The following is a 25,862-nucleotide window of genomic DNA, read 5'->3' as shown; positions in this document are numbered from 1 at the left end:
GCTTAAAAATTTACCAGTATTAATTTCAGTGCTCTGCCTGGTTATTAAATCACAAACCACACAGGCTGGTGAGAAACAAAGAAAGAAAAGAGCCATTATTCCAGGCAAACCAGACAGGCCCACAAATAGCTCCATAAAAGTCAACGACGTTATGAGTTTTCCCGCCTTCGTGAGTCAGAAGAGAAAGATTCTAACTATCCAACTCTGTGAGTTTGGGGTGGCAATTAATTAGATAAGCAAACAGTATATGTGAGGGAGATAAAAGATTAGCAGAGAAAGGAGGGTTGGGTAGGGAAAGATGTGCCACCTTCTCTTCTGCTGAGAAGGCAGCACGAGCCCGGCGAGCCAGGGAGCAGACGGGGCTCCCAGGCTTGTCTCCCACCCACTTGACCACTGCGTGGCTCTGCCCTACCTTGGGGTCACCGTGTCTTTCTTTCTGCTTCACCCTCCTCCCTCATCCCATCTGCTCTCTACCTCCTCTCCTTCCTTCCCCCAGAAACTCCCCACCCCTACCCTCCTTCAGCCTCAATGGACAGCTCCCTCTGCAGTTCTCCCAGAACTAAATCAATTGTATCACTTACCCTCATTCTTCTATCTGAACAGTCTTCTATTCATCTAGCTGGGGCATCTTCCCCCCCAGACGACAGCAAAGTCTGTGAAAATGATGAACTTGTCTTTTTTTTTTTTTTTTTTTTTTTTAGGGCTGCACCTGCAGCATGTGGAAGTCCCCAGGTTAGGGCTTGAATTGGAGCTCCAGCTTCCAGCCACAGCCACAGCAGCACAGGATCCAAGCTGCATCTTTAACTTATACCGCAGCTCAGGGCAACACCGGATCCTTAACCCACTGAACAAGGCCAGGGATGGAACCAGCATCTCATGGATACTAGTCAGGCTTGTTACCACTGAGCCACAATGGGAACTCCTGAACCTGTTTTGTTGTTGTTGTTGTTGTTTGCTTGATCCCTCATGTACTTTGAACATGAAACAGATATTAAAACAGATATGTTCTAACTTTTTTCCAGTGTATGTTCTCTTATTAGTAGGCTAGGTTTCTGCCCCAGCCCGTCATACTCCAGGTATTTTCAAAGCCCAGAGTAAGGCAGGAGTAGGAAAGATGAAATGAGAAGACAAATGTGTAGTGACCCATGGCAGGCAGAGAGAGGAAGAGGGCAAGAAGGAAGAATCCAGAAAGAGGAACAAGGACACAGGAGGCCAGAGATGTCTGGTCCAGACTCTCCTGAACTGCAGCCCAGGAGGCAAAAAGCTAGAAAACCTGGAGAAGTTTCATGCCAGGATGGAGCGTTCCTGGAGCAGAAGCAACACGTGCCTGGTTCTCCAGGGACCAACCAAGAAGATATAAAGACTCACAGGGAAACACGACCTCCAGAAAAGCCCTCCCTAGAAGTTGCAGAAAGATGGTGGTGTGCCATCAATGGCTGGCGGCTGCAGCTCCGATTAGACCCCTAGCCTGGGAACCTCCATATGCTGTGGGTACGGCCCTAGAAAACGCAAAAAAAAAAAAAAAAAAAAAAGGTTAAGTAATTTACCCAGAATGGATTATTAATACATAATGATAGAGACGCCCAACCACAAGTCTGTTTAACTTCTCATCTGTGAAATGGGGATAATAGTTCCTACCCTCCAGTATTGCTGTCAGGATTAAATTAAATTAGCTAATGGAGCATACAGAAGTCACTTAATATGTTTTCATTTTCCCCTCCCTTTCTGCGTTTATGTAATCCCTGCCTTTTGCATTCCTTCCCATTACATAAAAATTTATTAATGTTATTCCTTACTATTGCTACCTCCAAAAAGCTCCACCTTTTGCCAAGGAATTTTCTTGAGTAGAACTATTCACATTCTCCTAGAAAATGTTAACACGTAACTGCAGTATTGCCATATTTCCTGAAACACACCAAGGTAAAGGTAACTCCCCAAGTTTACCATTACCTTATGACCGTAACAGATATTCAGATCGTAAACCAAGAAACAATTCACTGGATTTATTTAGAGTCAACATACTTCTAAAAAATAGTAATTCACAGACAGAAAAATATCAAGATTGATTTATTCTTTGGAATTACTTTATAGGGCTCACTTTTCATTTTTAACCATTACAAAATGAATACATTTTAAACTTCCCCCAACCCCCAGGCAATTCCCAGGCTCTTGTTGAATTTCTCTTCTCCTAAAGCATCTTTCTGTTCTGAGGTCAGGCCTATTCCTTATTCATAAATCTGCAATGGTTTCCTGCTATCTATTAAATTACTTAAAAAATCTTTAATCTGACATTCAAAGCCATCCATGACCTTGCTCAAAACAGATTGTTCTGCCTTCATCTCACTCCCAGTTGTATGTATCTCAACCTGGACCAAACTATTTCCTAAAAATGCCGCCTACTGTCTCCCTTTATCTACAAGGTCTTCCCTCCCCAACCCATGGAAAGGCATTCCAATAGACCATCTCTGTATTTTTCCAAAAATTCTCCGTAAACATTTTACACATTTTTATTAACTCTATTCCTTTTGTTGCTATTTTGAATTGTATCATTTCTTTCTAACACATTTTCAAATAGATCACTGCCGGATAAAGGAGAATTATCGATTTTTTTTATGTGTTGATCTTGTGTCTAGCAAGTGTCTCAAACTCTTTAATGGGTCTCTTGCCAGTTTACTATAGAGTATACATTATTTTTATAATAAATTAAAAAAAAATAGCAAGCATTTGCATCCAGTCAACCCAAGCTGTTCTACATGCTTCATGTAGGTAAACTCAGTTAATCTTACTAAAGCCACACTTTAATTTTTAACCCTGGTTCACAGATAAAGAAAGGGATGCATTTAAAAAATGAAACGATTTGTAAGAAGTTCCCTGGAGTTCCCACTGTGGTGCAGCGGTAATGAACCCAACTAGTATCCATGAAGATGCAGGTTAGATCCTTGGCCTCTCTCAGTGGATTAAGAATCTGGCGTGGCTATGGCTGTGGCATAGGCTGGCAGCTACAGCTCCTATTTGACCCTTAGCCTGGGAACTTCCATATGCCTCAGGTGTGGCCCTAAAAATACAAGAAGGGAAGAAAAGAAAAGAAAAGAAAAGAAAAGAAAGGAATTCCTAATCCAGGAAGTAATGGAATTGTGATTCAATTCCAGTTAGTTTGGCTCAAGCCTCCATATTCTTAACTTTAGGGCGTATGGTCTGCTCTTAGGAAAAAGGACCACGGAGTCAGAGAGACCTGGGTTTAGGTCCAGGGTCATCTGATTTGGGAACGTCTCCACTTCTCCGTGGTTAGTTTACTCATCAGGAGGATAAAGTGAACAATAGCTACCTACAGAGTTTTTCTAAAGACTCAATGATTGTTGTGCACCTATAAATGTAATAAAATTCATTAAGCAATTTAAAAAAAAAGACTCAATGAGAAAGTAAGTGAAAGCATCATGTACAGTGTAGCATAGAAATACTGGCTATAATACCATCATTCTTTTCTCCCCAAAGATCCTTGTCCATTTTTTTCTGTTGAAATTCTACACACCTGTCTCCGAAGGCCCCAGGACTCTATGCTTCTCTTAGTGGTTATCATGTACTTTCTTGCCCACCACCTCTTTGGTACCAGTGTGACTCTCCCCGTTAGCCTGCCTCCTCCTCGGGGACAGAAACGGCACCTTATTTCCCTTGGGTTCCCCACAACAATGGTGCCTTGTCTTATGCATGGAGTTCGCTCAGCACATACTTGTAGCTGAAAGACTTTTCAAGTCATTTGCACATTCACTGTTTGTCAGACATGTCCTTGTATCTGAGTGTGGCTTGTACCAGCTTGTTTACAAAACGGTGTGTTCGTCTCAGAAACGTCCACATAGGTAGGAAAAATCCCCCAAGAAAACCAGCTTGCTTTCCTTTTACACAGCACAGGTCTTCACATGGCCTAATGCTGACAAAACATTTGTATGTTTAAATACAAATTACCAATTAGCTTCCAGGTTAAAAAAAAAAAAAATGTCCCTGGTTATTTTATGCAAAAGTGGGTGAATCACAGTCACCTGCCTGGTTTTCATGTGCAGGAGGCAGTGGTTGGTGGAGGGAAATGAAAACAGGGAAGCTGTGTGGAAACCACCGTCAGGGGAAGAGAAGCCTTCTCGGAGGGGGCAGCTGCACCGCAAGCCCAGGGAGCTTGATTCACTTCCTCCCCTCCCCTCTGCCACCCTGGCCACCTTCTCTCCTGCCTTCACCTTTCCCTGAACCCCACCACCCTTGTCACCCACTCAGTGAATCACAGAGACCTCACCCACCCAACCAGGAAGGACACCTAAGGAGGAGAAAAAAATATGCTTCCTTTTTTGTTTTTGCTGTTTTGTTTTTGTTTTCATTGTTTGTTTGGTTGGTTGGGTTTTGTCTCCTTTTGGGATGCACCTGCAGAATATGGAAGTTTCCCAGGCTAGGGGTCAAATCAGAGCTACAGCTGCTGGCCTATGCCACAGCCACAGCCACAGCCACATGGATCCAAGCTGTGTCTATGACCTACACCACAGCTCACGGCAACTCCGTATCCTTAACTCACTGAGCGAGGCCAGGGATCAAACCCAATGAACACTAGTCAGGTACATTCCCACTGAGTCACAACAGGAGCTCCTGTTTTCTTTTCTAATCAGAGCCACGTAAAGGGAACCGTCCATGGGGAAGTATCTACAATGATTAATAGAGTTGATTACACTATGCGATATAAAGATTATATTATTTTTTAAAATCTCCTTATTGGAGTATAACGCATGTACCATAAAGGGCACAAATGCTAAGTATGCAACTCAGTGAATGTTTACACATACACATAGTTCCTCCGTGTGTGTGCATGTGTGTAAAAACCATGTAATCCCACCCAGACAAAAAGATAAAATATTTCCAAAACGCGGAAGACTCATGCCCCTTCCTAGTCAATAAGCACCATCTGCCCCCACCGAGGCAAACATTCTGTCTTCTCTCACCGCAGGTTTGTCTCCCCTGTTCTCGAACTTCCTACCCCTGGAATCCAGTCCATACGCTTCCACGTCTGGCTTCTTTCACTCAGCCTGATGTCCGTGGGATGCATTCGTAGCCGTGTGCATCGCTGCGGTTTGTTCCCTGTGGTTCCTCACGATTCCATTCTAAGGATTTAATGAGTAAGCCTGCTCTGAGGAAGGAAGTACCATAAACGTTCTCGCACGTCTTCTGGTGGGTGTACAAAAACGATGTAATAGCCTTTGTCCTAATCTCCGACTTCTGCTTCTCTCCCTCGTCCCCAGCATCCCAGGAATCTCCCTAAATCTGCTCAGACCCTGGTTCCCTACAGAGTCCTCCTTCAATCCTCACTGTCTATGGAGTTGGTTAAAACTCCAGAGCAAGGCTTCCAGGCCCTCCGTAATTTGGCAACTTCCTACCTCTCCAGGCTTATTTCCTGTATAATTTCAAGATTTATTGCCCTCCCACGGCGTCCAGTCAAAACACACAACTTGCTTTTCTCCACACACGCCCCAAATTTTATTTGTGAACATACCCATCCCTCCCTATTCAGAAAGTATTTTTCTCACCAATTATAAATTAAGAATAAATATTTGAATTTTTACAAAATTGTTTGCCCCCAGATTATTTAGAAGACACCTTCCTGATAGGACAGAGAGGTTCTAAAAAGTAACAAATAACTTCAATGGAATTTTCCATTTAGTTTGGAGGAAGCTGAGAGCATACACCTGGGATGGTTTTGCACTCAGGTTAAGGTTAGGGACTGTGGGGAATGCAGGTTCCGCCACTTCCTAGCTTCGTGACCTTGGGTAAGGTATTTAACTTTTCAAAGCCTGAGTTTTCACATCTGAAAACTAGAAGCAAAAATCTTCCTCAAGGGTTGTTTTGAAGAATAAGTGAAATACTGCCTGTATCTGGCACACAATAAATAGTCCCTAAGACTCCGCCACTTATGGAGCTGCCATTATTTTTATCAACACTATTATAACTCATATCATTGATAGAACACTATAATTCCTGTGCATTTGGAGTCTTGATAGACAAGAAAAAGACTAAAGGAGATTAATCTAGAGAGATTTTTGAGAAGCGTCATTCCAAAGGAGAGAAAATTCTGTAAAGGCAGAATAGTGGACCCCAAAGCAGCAACTGTTTGACCAGAGTATGGCCAAGGAAACATGGGAACTCATTCCAGTGTCCAGGATGAATAAATGATCAGAAATGGGCATCTTTGAGAGTCCTCGGTTCTCACCGACTAGCAGAACTGCCCATTGTGCAACAGGCAAAAGGTAGGGTGCCTAGTAATTCCCACTGATGCCATCTCTGCATCTTCAGACTCATTACCAACCTCAGACTTTACAGCTGGACCATCTAGGAAAGGAGCTCCCTACCACTAGCTTCTAAATTGTTCCAGAGTGAGCCATGCTTTCGGGAGACAGGTAACAAATTAATGAGATGGAAGCTAGAGTTCAGTGCCTATGGTGGGAATATGATTCCTTATTTTATTCCAATTTCACAGATAAATCAACTGAGGGAGGAGCAAGTGAAGTAAATTGCCTATGACCAAAGAGTTCAGAAGAAACAAAGACAGGATAGAAATCCATAATCTTGAATTCAGAGCTTATGCAATTCCAACATTAAAAGCAAACCTTAAGGAGTTCCCATCGTGGCACAGTGGTTAACGAATCCAACTAGGAACTGTGAGGTTGCGGGTTCAATCCCTGGCCTTGCTCAGTGAGTTAAGGATCCGGCGTTGCCGTGAGCTGTGGTAGAGTTTGCAGGCGTAGCTTGGATCCCGCGTTGCTGTGGCTCTGGTGTAGGCCGGTGGCTACAGCTCCGATTCAGCCCCTAGCCTGGGACCCTCCATATGCCACAGGAGCAGCCCTAGAAAAGGCAAAAAGACAAAAAAAAAAAAAAAAAAAAGCAAACCTTGAAAATGTTCTATTGCTGAGGATGTGCTATTAGTAACTCTCAACAGAACTCCATAGAAAGGTAAGTTCAGATGAGAAATTCCTCCACTTTACAGTCAGGGAAAGAACCTTGGGGGCTTTCCTTTCTGTGCATTTCTCTAGGGGAGAGCTTGCTGGCTAAACAGAAACGGACAGTGGAGCAACCTTTGTCCTGCCTTCCACAGAAACAGAGTTTACTGATGCGAGGAAACAAATGACATCTCCGTGCTGAGGAACACAGATGTCGGGGGTCACTGAGATCTCTAGGTGATGTGTAGGGAGTCTCGGGGTCCTACTGTCACAGCGGTGCCCTTGGAATCTTCCCAAGTTCCTTTACTCCCCAGTGTCCTCTGCTTCACCAAATTGTTCGCTTCTCCCGAATGATTTTTTTGTCACCCTACTCAAACACTCTGAGATGTTTGAGTTGGTAATAAGATTTGAAAAGTCTGTTTTGTTTTGTTTTTTTTAAAGATGACACCAGTATTCGACTTCAGGGTTGGACACTTCCTCAATCAGCCCTGCTGTGACTTATAAATGTGAAAATGAAACGGCCACAGAAACAGACTCAGACACGGGGAACAGACTTTTGGTTGCCAAGGCGGGAGGGAGTGGGATGGACTGGGAGTTTGGGGTTAGTAGATGCAAACCTTTACATGTAGAATGGATAAGTAATGAGATCCTGTTGTACAGCACAGGGGACTCTGTCCAATCTCTCGTGATAGAACACGATGGAAGATAACATGAGAAAAAGAATATACATATGTGTGGGTACGTGTGTGTGGGACTGGGTCACTTTGCTGTACAGCAGAAATTGTACAACATTGTGAATCAACTCCACTTTGAAGATAAAAAATAAAATTAAGAAAGAAACTCCCCCTTAAATGTCTCAGTCTCTCTTACGTATGCCCAATTTCCAATCGCGAACTGAAGCGATAATGTACTTAACAGATGCTGTGTTACATATTGTTTCGAGCTCATGACTGTCTTGGGCAGAAGCTTGAATACAGAAGACAAAGAGGAGAGATGGCTAAACGGAAGTATCACATGAACTACCCCCGCCCCCCCCCCCACCATATTGTACTGTGTTCAAGAGAAGAGGTAGGAGCATCTTGTGTGCTGGGGAGTGAAGGGAATGCAGGATGTGCCTTGTTCCATCAGTCACTGGTCGAGGGAGAAGCCTCATCACCACCTCTCTGGTTTAGTAGGAGATGCTTCAGGGAGGGACGTGGGGTTTGAGGGAGGAAGGGAAGGGTTGGCAGAGACCTAGCCAAGAAGTAGAGTGTCACTGCCAAGTTTCAAGAAGACAGAAGACGATTATTATTCTGTAGAAGGGAAAGTCTAAAGTCACTTCAGAAAACAAAGTGATGGGACAAGTTTTGTGTGGGTGCGTCACCTCTCCGTGGGACCTCATTCCTCCGCACTGGCTGTTCCTAACCCAGGGCTTTAACCCTTTCAGGATATTGGTATTTTATGCATAGTGATTTCATTTCCACTGGCCATTATTCCACAACCCATCCCTGAACTTAACTGTGTTTAAACTCAAAGAATGACCATTTCAGGCTAAATTAAAATCTCTCCCAAATTGCCATTTTCCGTACACATGCAGGCAACGCCAGCTGTATCATTTTCTATTATCCCATTTTCATGCCCTCTCTTCCCAACAATGTGAATTCAGTGAAGCCAAAGAACCACAATGGTACTTCTCTGTCGAATCCATGTAACACCTGTTCTAAGCACACGGCACTTGATAAATATTGGTTAGAATAGATGCATAAATCCAAATGGCACATGTATGTCCTCCAGCAGAAACCCTAATGTTTTGTAGTCTATTTTTATGTGCTTCATATTTCAACCTATTGTTCTGAAGCCCAGACTATACAGAAATGCATGAATGTACCGAAGGAGGAAGTAAAGTATCTAAACCTAAAACATCCCTGTTTGGGGTTAACACATCAAACTTTGTGAGTATCTAACTAGGTTATATGTAGTATGGAAAATATTTCAATTTCCTTCTGCAAAGATATTTTTCCGCTGAGGAAAGAAAAATTGTGGTGTAATTTCGAAACGGGGAAGTCAAAATTTGCTAGAATGGGGCCAGAATATTGCAGAATGTTCACTACCTATTCAGATGTTGTAAGGATGACCAGGAAGCAGAGATTCTGAGCTATAAATATTCTCAAAGAACCATGAAGCATCTGCTTTTAATTTGCGCTTGGGTGGCTTATACATCAGACAGGAAAACATCCCTGGGTTTAAGAGGTTTGAACAGATGCCATAGAGTAAGTTCCCATTTCCGAGTGTTTGTTGTCATTTTGGCTAGTGAACTCCACCTACCGAAACAAAAATGAACACGATGCTCCAGTGGCTGCCCTGAAGCCCTGGGTTTTAACATTTAAAGAAAGAGAAAGGGGAGCAAATTTTTTTGCCTGTCCTGTCATGCTGATGTGTTTTTTACTAGTGATGCAGAAAGAACGGGCAACGTTTTATATGTGCAAACGATGCCATCTCTATACAGAGTTTTCATCGTGGAGTTAATTCAACCTTATTTTCATGGCTGCCATGGTTACTGTTCGATTCCAGATCTGCCTATTTTGTATTTCACTTCACCCAACACCCATTAATCTGATTAATGTTCCATTTGATCATTTTTATGAGTCATGCCCTAACAGCTTAAGAAAAGAGGGTAACTAGGGTTGGCTCTAAAAACTAGGCAGCACTTACTGTAAGAAAATTGGGTCAAATTACGAGAGATCCACTAAGCAGATTGGCAAAGCCTCTCTCAGCCCTTTCGCTCTTCAATTCTGCCCCATTTATGTCTTCCCACATTCACATTCTGTAAGTTCTAAATGATGCAAGAACCAAATCTTTGATAGGATTTCAGAGAATACAAATATTAACGTGAGCCAACACAAAGAGAGTCTTGGGAGGGCTGGGAATTGATCGGGACCATAAAGAATGGAGTGGTTTGGGAAGGTAAAAGAAGGTTGAAAGACAGGTGCTTTGGATGTAAAGGCAAAGAACAGGAAATGAGCTGGTTTTATCAGAAAAAATGGGGAGAGGCAGGGCTAAAGGGATGAATTTTCTGAGATAAGGTTCAGGTTCCTGAGATCCTTATCTCTGAAAGCTCTTTTGTTGCCTAGTTTAACTTCTCAATTCTTTTTTTTTTTTCTTTTTGCCTTTTTTTCCATTTTTCAGCTGCCTCACAGCACACAGAGTTCCTGGGTCAGGAATCAGATCCAAGCCACAGGTGCAAGCAATGCCAGATCTCCAACCCACCGTGCTGGGTTGGGGATCGAACCTGTGACTCAGCACTCCAGAGATGCCACTGATCCCATTACATCACAGCAGGAACGCCTTTAACCTCTTGATTCTTGCAGGAGGACCCCCATATGTTTTTCACTAGGGCAAGAAACAACTCTCAATGGGCTGCATGAGAAGGTAAAATGACGGAGGAGTTAGGTTGCCTGGATAGCTACCAGCCAATGAACATTTTGAACATTGTAGCCCCTTGTCTAATCTTTAAGGTGCACTATGTTGGGGGGAAGGGCAGGGAGGTTGGGAAGGGAGGGAAGGAAGAAAGAGGGAAGGATGGCCGTACCTGCGTAGTTAGTGATGACAAATCAACTTTTATTTCAGATATGAAAGATAATTGCACAGAATGTAGAAGACATGGCTACAGAGTCATGTATGTGATTCTTTTCTCAGCTTGCGGACCCTTCCCTGCCTAAATTGCTGCATCTCCCTTTGATCTGCTCCTGTCTTATTGATTAGTTCCATCCCTGTCCCAGCCTTCAGGAAATACAGGAGAGAGGCAAAGGATACATGGCTTAAATCTAGAGAGATACACTAAATTATGACACAAGAAGAATACAAAGCAGTGAAATAGAGAGAGGCTGGAGACATGATTTGATTACTGAAAGGAGTAATCAAAACCACCACCACAATTAAAAAATACTTTTGCAATGAATGGATACTCAGGATACCATGGGAAATGAATAGAACACATGGCAAACACAGGGAAAGCAGTATAGACACTAAAACCTGTGGTGGGAGATATTAGAATCATAAACTAAACATAAAAATATTGATAAGTTCCAAAAGATACATGCAACCTAATGTTCATAGCAGCACTGCTTACAATAGCCAAGCTATGGAAGCAACCTGAGTGTCCATCAACCAATGAATGGGTTATGAATGAAGATGTGGTACATATAAACAATGGAATATGACTCAGTCATAAAAAAAGAATAAAATAATGCCATTTGCAGCAACATGGATAGACCCAGAGAGCACCACACTATGCAAAGTAAGTCAGAAAGAGAAAGACAGATACTTTATGGCATGATGTATATGTGGAATCTAAAATATGGCACAAATGACCTTACAAAAGAGAAACACAGACCCACAGACATAGAAAACAAATTTATGGTTACCAAAGGGGATAGTGGGGGTAGGGGGGAAACAAATTAGGAGTTGGGATAACACATAAATATTGCTCTGTATAAAATAGGTAAACAACAAGGAACTACTATATAGCACAAGGAACTATATTCAGTATCTTGTGATAAGACATAATGGAAAAAATAGACATATGTGTATGTATAAGTGAATCACTTGCTGTACACTTGAAACTACTCCAACACTGTAAATCAACCAGACTTCAATTTGAGAGATATTGATAAGGACATGTTCAGATTCTTCTTTCAGATTCTTCTTTCTCCTCGCCCCTCAAAAATTGCCCGTGGATTCCTGATTTATCAGACCAATTTCTATGCACTTTCTCTGAAGCAGTCTGTCTCAGCCAAATCCTTTTCTAGGCTTCTGGAATGCAGAACTGGAGGACAGACAGAATACTACAGAACCCGAGAGCCAAGAGGAAAGGAAAGGCTTAGTAAGAGAGTGGGAACTGGAGTTGGCAAATGAGAATCTGGCGTGTCAAAGAGAAGGAAACGTGGAGGCACAGGGATCCGAGAAAGAGCCCAAAAGGACCATAAATTCTACGCACCTTAACGCTTTTCAAAATGATCAATTAATAATTGAACACCCGTCAAACAGGCTTGAGTGTGGACTGTGCTCCGTGAAGGGAACACCACTCTGAGACATGACCACGTGTGATGGCATCAATAAAGTCACATAAAACAGATACACCTGCTACCCTGCCCCAGGCATGTCAGTTCAGAGGTACCCACGTGTGCTTTCCCCCAGGGCGGGCCGGCAAGGGGTGTTGCAACTGGCCTGGCATGGTGTTACCCAGGCCTTGAGAGCAGGCTGACAACCATGAGTAGGCACAAACAATCCTCAGAGGCCAAAGGTGCTTTGCAGTCTATGGAAACCCCCAGGGCAGGACCTAGGACGAAAGACTGTAGAAACAAGGCACCAAGTCACTCCTCAGTCAACCTCGGTGGAGGAAAATCCATTCACACACAAGCCTGCTTTGCTGAGCCTCTCATCACCCTCACGCCCAACCCCTTCCTCTGCTCCTAGGAGAAATGAAGGGAATTTACTCGCTGAAGCCAGCAGGCCTCGAGGAGGCGGGGACCTTGACACTTCTCATTTGTCTCATTACAACCCTGAGCTGGCTGTCACATCATCCATCATGACCAAGAGGCAGAACTCTAAAGTACTAAGGATATTTTTTCACTTATCAAATTATAAGTGGAAGTAAATGTGTTCTTTCCAAAAGGTCATCACGGGTGATTTTATGTTGAATCCAAATATGCTGAGCTTGTTCCAACTGCTTCTGAAATAATGTTTGGAAGTACCATTCAGAGCTACGGTAGGCGCTCACAAGAAAGTGTCATTTTGTACTCACACCTCATTCATTATGTCTGGTGGCTACTGACTTTTAGTCGTTTTCAATATCATATTCGGCCCCAGAGGATGAAAACTGGCCATCGAAGAGTATGTGCAAAGAATAAGAAATAGCTCGGCAGTCAAGTGAGAAGGGGGACTTCAATCCCATTTTAGATACTGATCTAGTTGAAAGGACTGAATCCACTCCCTTGATGACTGATTCTAAAGGAGAAAATACTAATTTTGAAAGTCTATATTTTGGAGAGGGAGGAGACTTTTTAAATATATTTTCATTGAGATCTAATTCATATACCATGAATACTTCTTAAAAGTATACCATGTTTAGTATATTCACAGAGCTGGTCAACCATCCCAACTACCCAACTCTAGAATATTTTCATCACCCCAAAAAGAAAACTTGTCCCCCTAGCCATCACCCCCCCCCCCCATTTCCCCTCCCTCTGGCCCCAGTAGCCACTAAGGTACTTTCCGCCTCAACAGATTTTTCCTATCTGGATATTTCATTTTAATAAGCCATGATGTCCTGCTACATAGCACAGGGAACTATATCCAATCTCTTTGGATAGAACATGATGGAAGATCGTATGAGAAAAAAAGAATATAGGAATTCCTGTCATGGCTCAGCAGTTAAAGAACCCGACTAAGATCCATGAGGACGCGGGTTCGATCCCTGGCCTCGCTCAGTGTGCCAGGGATCTGGCATTGCCGTGAACTGTGGCGTAAGCCGTAGACGCGGATCTGATCTGCTCTTGCTGTGGCTGTGGTGTAGGTCAGCAGCTGTAGCTCCAATTGGACCTCTAGCCTGGAAATGGGCGCAGCCCTAAAAAGCGAAAAAGAAAAAGAATATATGTGTGTGAGTGTGTGTGTGTGTGTGTGTGTGTGTGTGTATAACTGGGTCACCATGCTGTACTGCAGAAATTAACACAACACTGTAAATCAAATATACTTCAATTTTTAAAAATGTTTTAATTGAATAAATAAATAAATATGACCATAAAATATGTGGGCCTGTGCTCTCCGAAAATCCCAGTCTCCAGTGGAGAATGTCAATGCCAGTTTTTTCTTTCAATGACAAGAAGAAACAATCTCCTCTGTAAGTTTTTATTGGGAAATGTAAGTAATAGAGCATTTTGCAATCAGACAGAAATTTTTATTCCTAGATGTCCATAACATTTCAGAGAAGTCATCAAGGAATCAGTGCAAAATAGTTATTGAGAGTTTGGGTTTTAAAGAAAAAAAACTGATAAAGAAAAAAAAAACTGATGAAGAGTTTTATTCAGTGTCAAAGCATCTCACTGGCAGAATGAAAATCATTTTCCTGAGTCTCAAACTGAAATGTATTCTCTACACGTTCCTTAAATCTGACAAAGAACCTATAGCTTATTAGAAGATTTGTTTAAATTATTTCTTGTTTACACGTATTTTCCACCATATCTCGCTTGTGGTGACACTTACAAGAGAGTCGGCCAGAGGAGTGAATAAGGAAGGGGATACAACGTTCAAAAAACAAAATAAAGAGGCTAAGATCATTGAAGACTAAAATTCTAAAGGAGGGATCCCAGTACAGGCTCTCAACCTCCTTCTGAGAAAATAAAAATATCTTAATTTCCAGAAAGTAAAAGAGAACTTTTTTTTCCCACCATACAGCGTGGGGACCCAGTTAGATGTACGTAATTTTTCCTCCCATTGTTGTGTCGCGATGTGAGTATCCAGACGTAGTTCTCAATGCTGCACAGCAAGACCTCATTGTCAATCCATTCCAAGAGCAATAGTGTGCATCCGTTAACCCCAAGCCACAAGTCTCTTCTCCAAGTCTACGATTTTCTTTTCTGTGGAGATGTTCATTTGTGCTGGATATTAGATTCCAGTTATAAGCGATACCATATGGTATTTGCCTTAAAAGAGAACTTTTAAATGGGATTCCGTATTAAGTTTTAAACGGAATTAGAGTTCAAATGCTGCCCGTACACTGCGGTGGAATGATGAGGACATTGTCGTTCGATTCTTCTGGCACCTTCAGCACCGCAGGGAAGCTGCATCATCAACTAGTTTCAAGTCTGACACATATAATGGAAAGGAAGTAGAGAGAAACTGATGTTTCACCCAAATGACATAAGTAAGCTTAGTGTTGAGTGATTATTAAGATCGACAGTCTCAGAGGTCCTGCTGTGGCACAATGGGATAGGCAGGGTCTCTGGAGCACTGGGACATGGGTTCGATCCCTGGCCCAGCACAGTGGGTTAAGGATCTGGCTGTTGCCACAGCTGCAGCATAAGTCGCAACTGCAGCTCGAATCTGATCCCTGGCCTGGGAACTTCATATACTGTGGGGCAGCTGGAAAACAAACAAACAAACAAACCACCAGTCTCTGCACCTTATATTAAAAATATCCCATCTTTTCTTCTGAGATGGCATCTAATGGCCAACAAGCATATTTAGAAAAAATTCTTGCAGATATAATCCAAGAATGATACCACTAGCCTGAAGGCAAATTTTATTTAGTGGGAGTTTTCAGTCTTTTTGAATCTTCATTCTTCTAAGAGCCAAGCTCATCTTTTTCCATCCAAACCAGAAATATTTAAAATTTTCGAACTTTCTTTAACTTCGGAGCTGTTAACATATTCTTTCTTTCTGAAATATTTCAAGTCAAAAAAGATTTGGTAGCATGATTTACCAGTATACATTGGATAAGCCCCTACGTTGTTTTCCTAGGGCTTCCATGAGTGATTTGGAGCAAGAGAAATGTCCTATCTAACAGTTTTGGAGGCCAGAAGCCTGGAATCAAGGTGTAGGGAGGGCCACGCTCCCCCTGGAACCTGCAGGGGAGGACTCTTACTGGCCTCTTCCCAGAGTCTGCTGGTTTGATGGCAAATCTTTATTCTCCCTTTTTAAAAATTTTTTTAAAAAATCTAAGTTTCAGCGATAGTTAGAGAGGCATCATTCCAGTCATCCATCTTCACGAGGCCATTTTTCCTCTACACAGACTTGTCTCTGTGTCCCCTCTTCCCCTTTTTGTAAGGACGCCAGTCCTAGTGGGTTAGGGTCCAATGCGTTCCTTTTGATTACCTCTATGTAGAGACCCTGTCTCCGCTAAGGTCACCTTGACTCCAACCGGTAATGGCCCCCAAGCAAACTGATGTATTTTTCATTGACAGTTATGTTAAATAACTAGCCTATTGAACCCACTCCACTCTGTACTGTGTAAATCACTTTGGGGGAAGGGGTTTAGAATGTCTAAGAGTCAATCTAAAAATTCCACAACTACAACTTTTCTCCATTGTTCATGAAGGGGAGCCCTAAAGAGATTAAACACAAGCTCTTAGGTCAAGTTATTGAAAAAGTTCGTGGGAATTTCCATCACGTTGAAAAGAACCTGACAACAGTGGGAGATTAATAAAGGAACATGAGTACAGCACAGAACTCAATTTTTTTTTTTTTTCTTAACATGACCTGTGCCTGTATACCCAAGTGACTTCAGCACCTAGTTTTGATGAGAAAGGTACAGTAAGACACTGGGAAATATGAGGTCAGCTCCACCAAGAGGAAGAATAATGGTAAATAGTTGAGTTCAACAAATATTTATCAAGTGCAGCTATGTGTAGCTACTAAACCAGGCAGAATGAAAATGCTAAGTTGACTGTGACATGAGCCTAACTTTAAGGAGTTTATCTCCCTAAAAGAAGAAATAAGAGAAATATTAAGATAGTTTTACCCCAAATACTTTTAAAAAACAGAGGAGTTAAAAGATTGATTCTGAGGCGAAGATTGATTCCAGTGGAGAAAAAGAGAAAATCAAACAGAACTATTAAATAGAGTATATTTCCAACAATCAAAAATAGAAGACTGGTGATTCAAATGCCTGTTTTAAATGACCCATGGTGTTTTTAAGTATTGAAATGGTAGTACTTTTGTGGTATAATACTGTAACTTAGATTTTTTTTTTTAATTTTTAAACTGAAGTCTTAATCTTTCAAAGCTTTAGGAGTAACCAAATGATTAAAATTTTAAATTGAACCAAGCACTCATTTTTTAAAGAAGTTCCATTTGATTCTCAGGAGGACAAAGAAAATGACAGTACACAAAGCAAACCTTCTATGGCAAAACCATTTTCACTCTAGCTCAAGAACTAGAAGGTAAATATGGTAGCATTTAAATTTATATAAGTAATTATGAATCAGAATTTACATCTGTATGTAACGAACCAACAAGATAAAGACCACCCAGAATATTTTCTTGGAAACAAAGACTAGCATTGACTATCATTTGAAACATCTTCAAACACACACTGGCATACAGCCACACAGATACAAAAGTTGTTCACAAAGTTGTTTTTAAACTTATTAAACAAGAGATGGAGTTAACAGACAATGTCTGTCTGGAGTTAGCATATAACTAGAGCCTCGCTATTTCCCACTAGTGCAAGGTCAGAAAGAACTTTGCACATGTACACCATTGGGAGTTCCCATCATGGCGCAGTGGAAACGAATCCAACTAGGAACCATGAGATTGCGGGTTCAATCCCTGGACTCGCTCAGTGGGTTAAGGATCTGGCATTGCTGTGACCCTGGTGTAGGCTGGCAGCTACAGCTCTAATTTGACCCCTAGCCTGGGAACCTCCATATGCTTCGGGTGCAGCCCTAGAAAAGACAAAAAAAAAATTTAACTTCTGTATATCACTGGACTCTCAGATTCCACATGTCTAGAAGCAACCCACTGCTTTAACTCACAGCCTATCCACACACTCACTATTCCTCCTGATTCCCCATCTCACCTATGACAGCTCCATCCTCCACAGCACTCAAAGGAAATGTCAGACTCTCCTTGGCCTTATTAGGTGGTCACCAAGTCCAGGATAATCCACCTTCTAAGAATCTCTAGAAACCTCCCTCTGTCCATTCCCACTGGCAATCAAAACTCTTGCCTGGACAGTATGATCATTCTCAACAGATCTCCCTGCTTCTCTGGATCTTCTACCTTCTCCCAACAATCCACTTTTCATCCTGCTACCAAAAAGGCTTTTCTAAAATGTAAATATGAGTTCATGTCTGGCCCTGTTTTAAATCACTGAAGGTAATTTTTTTTTTTTTTCTTTTTGACTGCACCTGCAGCATGTGGAAGTTCCCGGGCCAGGGATAGAACCCAAGTCACAGTAGCAACAGGAGCCACAGCAGGGACCATGCAAGATCCAGCCACCAGGAAGTCCCAAGTCATTGACTATATTTTCCATGTCTTCAAGATGGAAGAAAAGCTCCTAGGACTGAGGGGTTTCCCAGTCAAAACCAGGCCTGGGCTTTCCATGCTAAAACCAGAAAACGACCAGGCAAAAATCAGGATGAGTCAGTTACCCCAAGCCCTCACTTTTCTTCCCATACCACACTCTATTTAGCACTCATCATGCCGGAGGATAACTTATAATTCTCAGTTCTCCAGTCTTTCTCTCTTGCTAGACTATGGGCAGCAATGTACCTCTATTCTGCAGAGTCTCCTGCCTCGGTCTCTGGCACACAGCAGATAATGTGAGTGATTTTTAATGGAGCTGTTTGTGGCACAGCCCTGTGCCAGCAGCCGATCTAGGCAAAATAGAAATTTTCCATCCTGTGACCCAAACAAAAACAAAACAGAAGAGGACCCTAGACACCGGTATGGTGTGCCACATTCTCTTGGCTATGTTTTCTTCTCTCATCGGCACTCACAGACTTGAGTCAAACTAGACACTGTTTTTGCAAGAATCCACTATTCGCCATGCTTTGTGGGACACACTGTCTCCCAGCAAACCAGGCTCCACTATTTATAGCTGATTGCTTTCTGGTCTTGCCTGTTTCTTAAGTGCCCCTTGTCATAAACAAAGCAGAGGGAAAAGAGATTTTTCTGGGCATCCTATAATGTTTCTTTCTTCTCTTAAATGCTGAAGATTGACCCATTCTGAGAACTGACATATCCTGAATGTCAGCAGGAGCACCAGACCTTGACGCGCTGTGATCTCACTTCTCCTTACCTGCAGCCAACTCTGTTTACCTCCACTTCAGGGTCCTTGGGGAAGGTGCCCTGTATCGCTGCCAGAGGTCTTGGAAATGTCACTGAGGTCAGCACTAAGCAGGAAGATTCAGACAAAGGCATTGCCTAGCCGGAGCCACTAGTTCCACAGTCCCTGTTGGGAAAAAAGTCATCTCTGGTACAGAGTAAGGGACATATGTAGATGTGTGTACACACACACACACACACACACACACACACACACACGCCCTGATACCAAACATGACTACAACTATATGAATGGAAACCCTGGACAGAGCAAGAGAATGGAGACAAAAAAGAATGAAATACACATTTCTGTTGCCCATATAGATATGTGTGTGTGTGTGTGTGTGTATATATATGTATATATATATATATATTGCTTTTTAGGGCCACACCTGCGGCATATGGAGGTTCCCAGGCTAGGGGGTCTAACTGGAGCCGTAGCCACCAGCCTACACCAGAGCCACAGCAAGATGGGTTCCCAGCCACGTCTGCAACCTACACCACAGCTCACGGCAACGCCGGATCCTTAACCCACCAAGCGAGGCCAGGGATTGAACCCGAAACGTCATGGTTCCTAGTCAGATTCGTTTCCTCTGTGCCAGCATGGAAACTTTGCCCATATTTTTAAAAAAGAGAAAAAGTAGAAAATTACAACCTATTTGTGTTGCACATATGCAAACACAGAGGCTGTATAAGAAGTAGAGGAGTTCCCATAGTGGCTCAGCTGGTTAAGACCCCAACTAGACTCCGTGAGGATGTGGGTTGGATCTGGCGTGGTAAAAAGAGAAAAAAAGTTGAGACATTCTTGGGGAATGAGAAAATGAACCTTGGAGCTTTGAAATGAAGACTGACTATATTTTATCAATACATACCCAGATCTACAATGACAAGCTATGCCTTTTATATGAAATTGAGTCACATCAGAAAAGTGAAGAATTTGGTACCAATTAGAGGGCAATATTTGGAAGATTCCCCCAAATATAACACTAGGGAAAAGCAGATGCATTTCAATTTGGAAAAAATATCTTAAACTCTACTTAAGGTTTACAAGCCTATTCTTTAATGTACAATAAGGGAAGAAATCTTTTAATGAGTTTCCTCAAGAATAGTATAGCTAAATGAATTAGTTTGACTTCTCCCTGACCAGTGATAATTCGTAAGGAATTATGACGGACGAGTGACTGAGCTGCCCAAATGTATCCGAGGAAGCCCCGATTTAAATCCTGGTTGCACAGCCCTTTAAGCTCACCTATAATTTGCCTACAAATAAGTCGCTATGGTTACTGTTTTGCCTCCACAACCACGGAAGGGTCACTACCAATCAGTTTTTACTACCTCCTGAGCTGCAAGGCTGAATTTTAAAACCAGCCATATAGGGAAAACCAGGTTTTTCCAGCAGTTTGTGTTGTCACTATATGGTAATACGAAGCTACTCAAAAGGAAAAGGAAACATGCCCTCTCTTTTTCAAGGGAGTCTGGCTTTGCTACCCTGCTCCGGCAGATTAAAACTGAACGTTGAGATTAGTGAAGCTGGTTTAGAGCATCGCTTTTATCTAACCATGAAATAAACTGGAAGGCTCGACTAAGGTCATGTTAAAAGTTAACTTCTACCAGGAATTGAGGCTGAGAAGTTCTCCAGCAGAACAGGGAAGTTATGCGGTATGAGCCTAGTCACGGGCCTCTATTCTGTTTACAGGATACAGCGTAGCATTAAGAATCCAAAATGGCTAAAAATCCACAAATAATTTCTTTCTTTGTCTTCATCATATTTTGTGTGTGGGGGGGGTTCATTTCTAAATCTCTAATTAGATGAGTATTTTATGTCTCTAAGAGGTCCTAACATCTTATCTGAGAGCTTCAGATTTTTAGTTAGTAGGGATTATCTAAGGCAGTTACTCCCAGATTTTTAAATTAAACTAACTAGTTAACATTTCCCAAATGTAGTAATTGGTTTAAAGTTGCCAACTTTGTATGTTGTCTTGGTACATCCAACACAAGACACAACACACAACTACCAACTATCATCAGCATCACTTCAGAAAAGGAAAAACATTTTCACTCCAAAAGAGAATAGAAGGCTATACACTCTTGGGGGAAGGGCAAGGAGAGAGAAAAATATACTTGAATAAATGTGGTTTTATATAAAATTTATTTTAAGGACTTGGCTTATATGAGGAATGGCAAGTCCAAAATCTGTCCCATAGGTCAGCAGGTTGGAGTTAAAATGTTCAAAACTCAGGCAGAATTTCTATGGCACAGTCTTGAGGCAGAATTCACCCTTCTTTAGGAAACCTCAGCCTTTGTTTTTAAGGCCTTCAACTGATTAAATGAGGTCCGCCCATATGATGGAGAGAAATCTGCTTTACTTAAAGCCAACTGGTTGTAGGAGTCCCCTGGTGGCCTTGTGGTTAAGAACTCAGTCTTGTCACCGCTCTGGCTTGGGTGTGATCCCAGGCCTAGGGGCGTCTATATGCCGTAAGCACAGTCCCCCCCACTACTCCCCACCAAAAAGTCAACTAATTATAAATGTTAACAGATATTTTTAAAAAATGCTTTTACAGTAACATCTAGACTCGTGTTTGATCAAACAACTGGTCACTATAGTCCAGCAAAGTTGATATAAAAAAAGGATTCATCACAGCCACAGAGTTGATTAGTTTTGGGGTGGCCAGGTCTCCTGACTTCCTTTGCAGTGTATTTTATCCCACTTCTCAGCCCCACCCCTCTCCAGGGGGCCAACTTCTAATTCTTTTTATATGCCATTTTAAAGTAATTTAGAGAATTAAATGCTATTTTTTATATGTTCAAACCTGATAATACCAAGTATATAATAAGACTATAAAAATTAAGACTTTATTCTAGATCTGTAATGATTACACTTTACAATTATAGTGCTATGGTTTTGTACATCCCTATATTCAAAAGGAAAGTAATTTCAGGCAATAAACTAATTTATGAAAATGACAGATGATGCAAAATCAATGTTTTAAAATATTTTATAATAAACTTATTTTAAAAGTATTATGCAGAGTTCCAATTGTGGCTCAGTGGTAACAAATCCAACTAGTATTCATGAGGACGCAGGTTCGATCCCTGGCCTCGCTCAGGGGGTTAAGGATCCAGCATTTCTGTGAGCTGCTCAAGACGCCACTCAAATCTGACATTGCTGTGGCTGTGGTGTAGGTTGGCAGCTACAGCTCCAATTTGACTCCTAGTCTGGGAACTTCCATACACCATGGTCGGGGACCTAAAAAGACCAAAAAAAAAAAAAAAAAAGTATTATGCAAAATTGTATGAACATATCTCAAAAAAAAAAAAAAAACCTGTATCTTGCTACAAGGTATAAAAACATTATTCCAAAATAACAATGGGTTATATCTGATAGCAACATTATGGATACTTTTTACCTTTTTGAATTTTCCTATGGTTTTTAGACTTTTTAACAATGTTCATGTATCTACTTTTTGTAATCATAAGACTCCACTACACTTTTAAACCCAAAGAATAAAAATCAGTCCAACATTGTGTTTGCGTCAGTATGTTATGCCACCCTGCTCTTAAATCTTTTCTAAATAATGCAGCTGTATCCATCCAAATATGTTGGCATTTTCCTTTGGGTTTCATCTCGGTGGCCTGGTCTGATCAAAGTCCAAAGCACATGCTGCTGAGTCAGCTCGCTGACCCACAGGACCCTGCTCTGAAAAAAACAAAAAATTATTTTTTCAACTGTATAGTTGTGTTTTCACTAACACTGAGGAACATCAACTTTGGGAAGGGGGGAGCAACATTCTTCAACCAACATTTGTGTAAAATGCACATGCCAGAAATTACAACAACAAGAAAAGCTTATTATTATAAGGACCTGATGTCCAACATCTCAGCAAAGGACCCTCTGCTCTAGAAACCCTTCCACTGAGAGGAGACCATCCTTTTGGGTAGATGTGTGTTTTCTGTTTTTACAACTCAATGCAGGCAGATTGGAAAATAATAAAATAATAAAATAAATATAATAAATAAAAATAAATAAATAAATAAAATAAATAAAATAATAAGAAATAAATAAAAAATAAATAAAATAATAAGAAATAAAAATAAATAAATAAAAATAAAATAATAAAATAAAATAAAATAAAAAAATAAAATAATAAATGTGCAACTGTGTGAGCTTTTAGTGTTTAAAGATGAATAGACAGCATCGAGCTTGTTTGTAAGTTAATGGAACTTAGAAATAAGATACAAAATCAGGCCTCTTACTTCACGTCCCATGAGTTCGTCTGAAAGAGAAAATGAAAAGCTCAAACAAGTGAAGATTTTATAGGGAAGAAAAATGGAATCAAATTCTATTCTGTGTCAAATTCTATTCTGACTCGATCTCATATTAAAGAGCAAACAGATGCCTGGCTCTGTTAATAGAACTTTGGATCCCAGGCACGAACAGCCTCCATGAGGGTGAAGTGGGTTGTTTTTTGTTTGTTTTTAGTATTATTCATTTTTAATTTTCTCACAAAATCATAAAAAGATAGACCAAGAACCTAAGAGTAGAGAGGAAGGGTACAGTATAGTGACAATTGGGATTATTTGCTTTGCAGATTTTTAAAACTTAATCCAAGTTGGCTTCAGGAAAAGGAGAATTCATTGCTTCATGGGACTGAACAATCAAAGGGAGTTCTGGCTTCAGTGGTGGCTGGATTCAGACACCCATGTGATGTCACAAAGGCCTAGTCTCTGTCCATCTCCTGGCTTTGCCCTTCTCCATTTTAAATTGTGACTCAAAGCTCTCATTTGAAAACAGCAGAAGCTAACTACGGCTATTTTAGGCAGAAGACGTTATTAAAGGGTTTTAACTAGCTCACAGCATCATCAAAAAGACTTGAGAACCAGATCTGGAAACATGTAGCCAGAAACACCCCCCAAATTACATTCAAACCCAGGCCACCAGAGACGTCACTGCCAACACTGGACCCAGCAGTTCTAATCCCACCCCCTGGATGCTCCTGGTAGAACCATTACTCCTGATGCTTCTAGAAACAGGAGAAGGCAGCTATTATCCTCTCAGAATATAATCTTCCTTGCTTCATTGGCTTCTGTGTGAAAGTCTTTCAGAAGTGGGTCCCATTGGCAGAGCCTAGAACACGCATCTCTTTGGGCCAAAAAAAAGACTCGGAAGGTAAGAATCCAGCTCTTAAAAAATGTAAGTGGTCTCAAAAATCGGAATGTTCTTCCACGTAGGAAAGTTGTTCAAAGATGCTTAACGGCCCCAAAGAGGAACAAGCATATGCCCCACCCTTTTCCCCATAGGTATCACGTGCCGCCAAATGGCTTCCAGCAGCTCCAGAATTACCTCTCCTCAGGTTCATATCCTACAAAGAAAATGCCTGTGCTGTTAGGAGGAGATACGGCAAAACACTGTCTCCACTGCCTCTGATAATGTTTCCTGCCCAACTCTGAGCCCATCACATGGTCAGGGGAATGGGCTGTTTCATTGGCCAGAACAGAGTCCTCTGCTCTCCCCTGGAGCTGGAGACAAGTCAGCTCCACTTGAGGCATTAGAAATACTTGTTCTGAGAGCAGAAAGGCTGTGGTTCCCCAGAGGGAAGTTGCTAGATGGTTTCCAGAAGGGTGAGTGGATGAAAAAAAGAAGGAGGGTAAAAGCAACAGATGCTTTCTACAAATACTTTGATATCCAATTTAATCCTTTTTTTTTTTTTTTTTTTTGCTTTTTAGGGCCACGCTCGAGGCACATGGAGATTCCCAGGCTAGGGGTCCAATCGGAGCTACAGCCAACCTACACCACAGGCACAGCAATGCAGGACCAGAGCCTCATCTGCGACCTATACCACAGCTCACGGCAATGCCAGATCCTTAACCCACTGAGCGAGGCCAGGGATCCAACCTGCAACCTCTTGGTTCCTAGTTGGATTTGTTTCTGCTGCCCCATGACAGGAACTCCTAGATACATATATTTAAAACTACCATTTTTTTAAATTAAAGCATAGTTGATTTACAATATCATACCAATTTCTGCTGTACAGCAAATGACCCAGTCTCTCTCTCTCTCCCTCTCTCTCTCTCCCTCTCTCTCTCTCTCACACACACACACACACACACACACACACACACACACACACTCCCTTTCTTATATTAGCTTCCATCATGGTCTATCCCAAGAGACTGGGTATAGCTTCCTGTGCTGGACAGCAGGACCCCACTGCTTCTTCATTCTAAATGTAATAGTTCGCATCTACCTACCCCAAACTCCCAGCCCATCCCACTCCCTCCAAACTACGTACGTATTCCTCTCGGCAACTTTATGCTGTATATTTTCTCCATTTCACGAACGAAGGGACTGAGGCACAGGATGTTAAATAATTGGATCCAGGTCAGATGGTGGTTTGAATAGAAAAGCTGGGATGTGACTCTCTAGAATCTATTTTCTTACCCACATTCTGGAGGTTCTAGAAAGTGATACCTGGTGATAGATTTTTTTTTTCTTTTTAGGGCCAAAAGTGCAGCCTATGGAAGTGCCTGGGCTAGGGGTTGAATCAGAGCTGCAGCTGCCAGCCTACACCACGGCCACAGCAACGCAGGATCCAAGTCGCATCTTCGACCTACACTGCAGCTTGCAGCAATGCCGGATCCTTAACTCACTGAGCGGGGCCAAGGAGTGAATCCGAATCTTCGTGGACACTATGTCAGGTTCTTAACCCATTGAGCCACAATGGGAACTCCTACCATAGGTGATATTTAATACGATTCTGGGGATCTTCTAGTGAGGGAGATGTGAAAGATATTTTGCTATTTCCAAAAGTGATTGATCATTTTTCTCGCCTCCTCCCAGTCGGCTATATGCACTATAGGCAGACAAGGGCTCCATGAAGCACTTGCAGTCACCCCTCTGCAGCCACCACCGCAGGTTCTGGCGCACGGTGGCAGGTCAGGCAGAGGACACTGTGTTTCTCAGCCTGGCCTGGTTTGTCAATTTGTTCTAGGCTCCTGCACTGAGAGCCACCTGTGGAAGTTGAATGGCCCGCCTCGGTGTTCGCAGTTACCCCCCACTCCAAAAACTGCCCTGCAATGCCTGACCTTCAGCCAAGA

The sequence above is a fragment of the Sus scrofa genome, chromosome 8 (genome assembly GCF_054392235.1).
Source record: "Sus scrofa isolate SSC_HxYL_T2T_F1_AM1 chromosome 8, Sscrofa_HxYL_maternal_Yorkshire_Landrace_v2.0, whole genome shotgun sequence".
Taxonomy (NCBI): Eukaryota; Metazoa; Chordata; class Mammalia; order Artiodactyla; family Suidae; genus Sus; species Sus scrofa.
Note: the sequence above shows the minus strand (reverse complement) of the source record.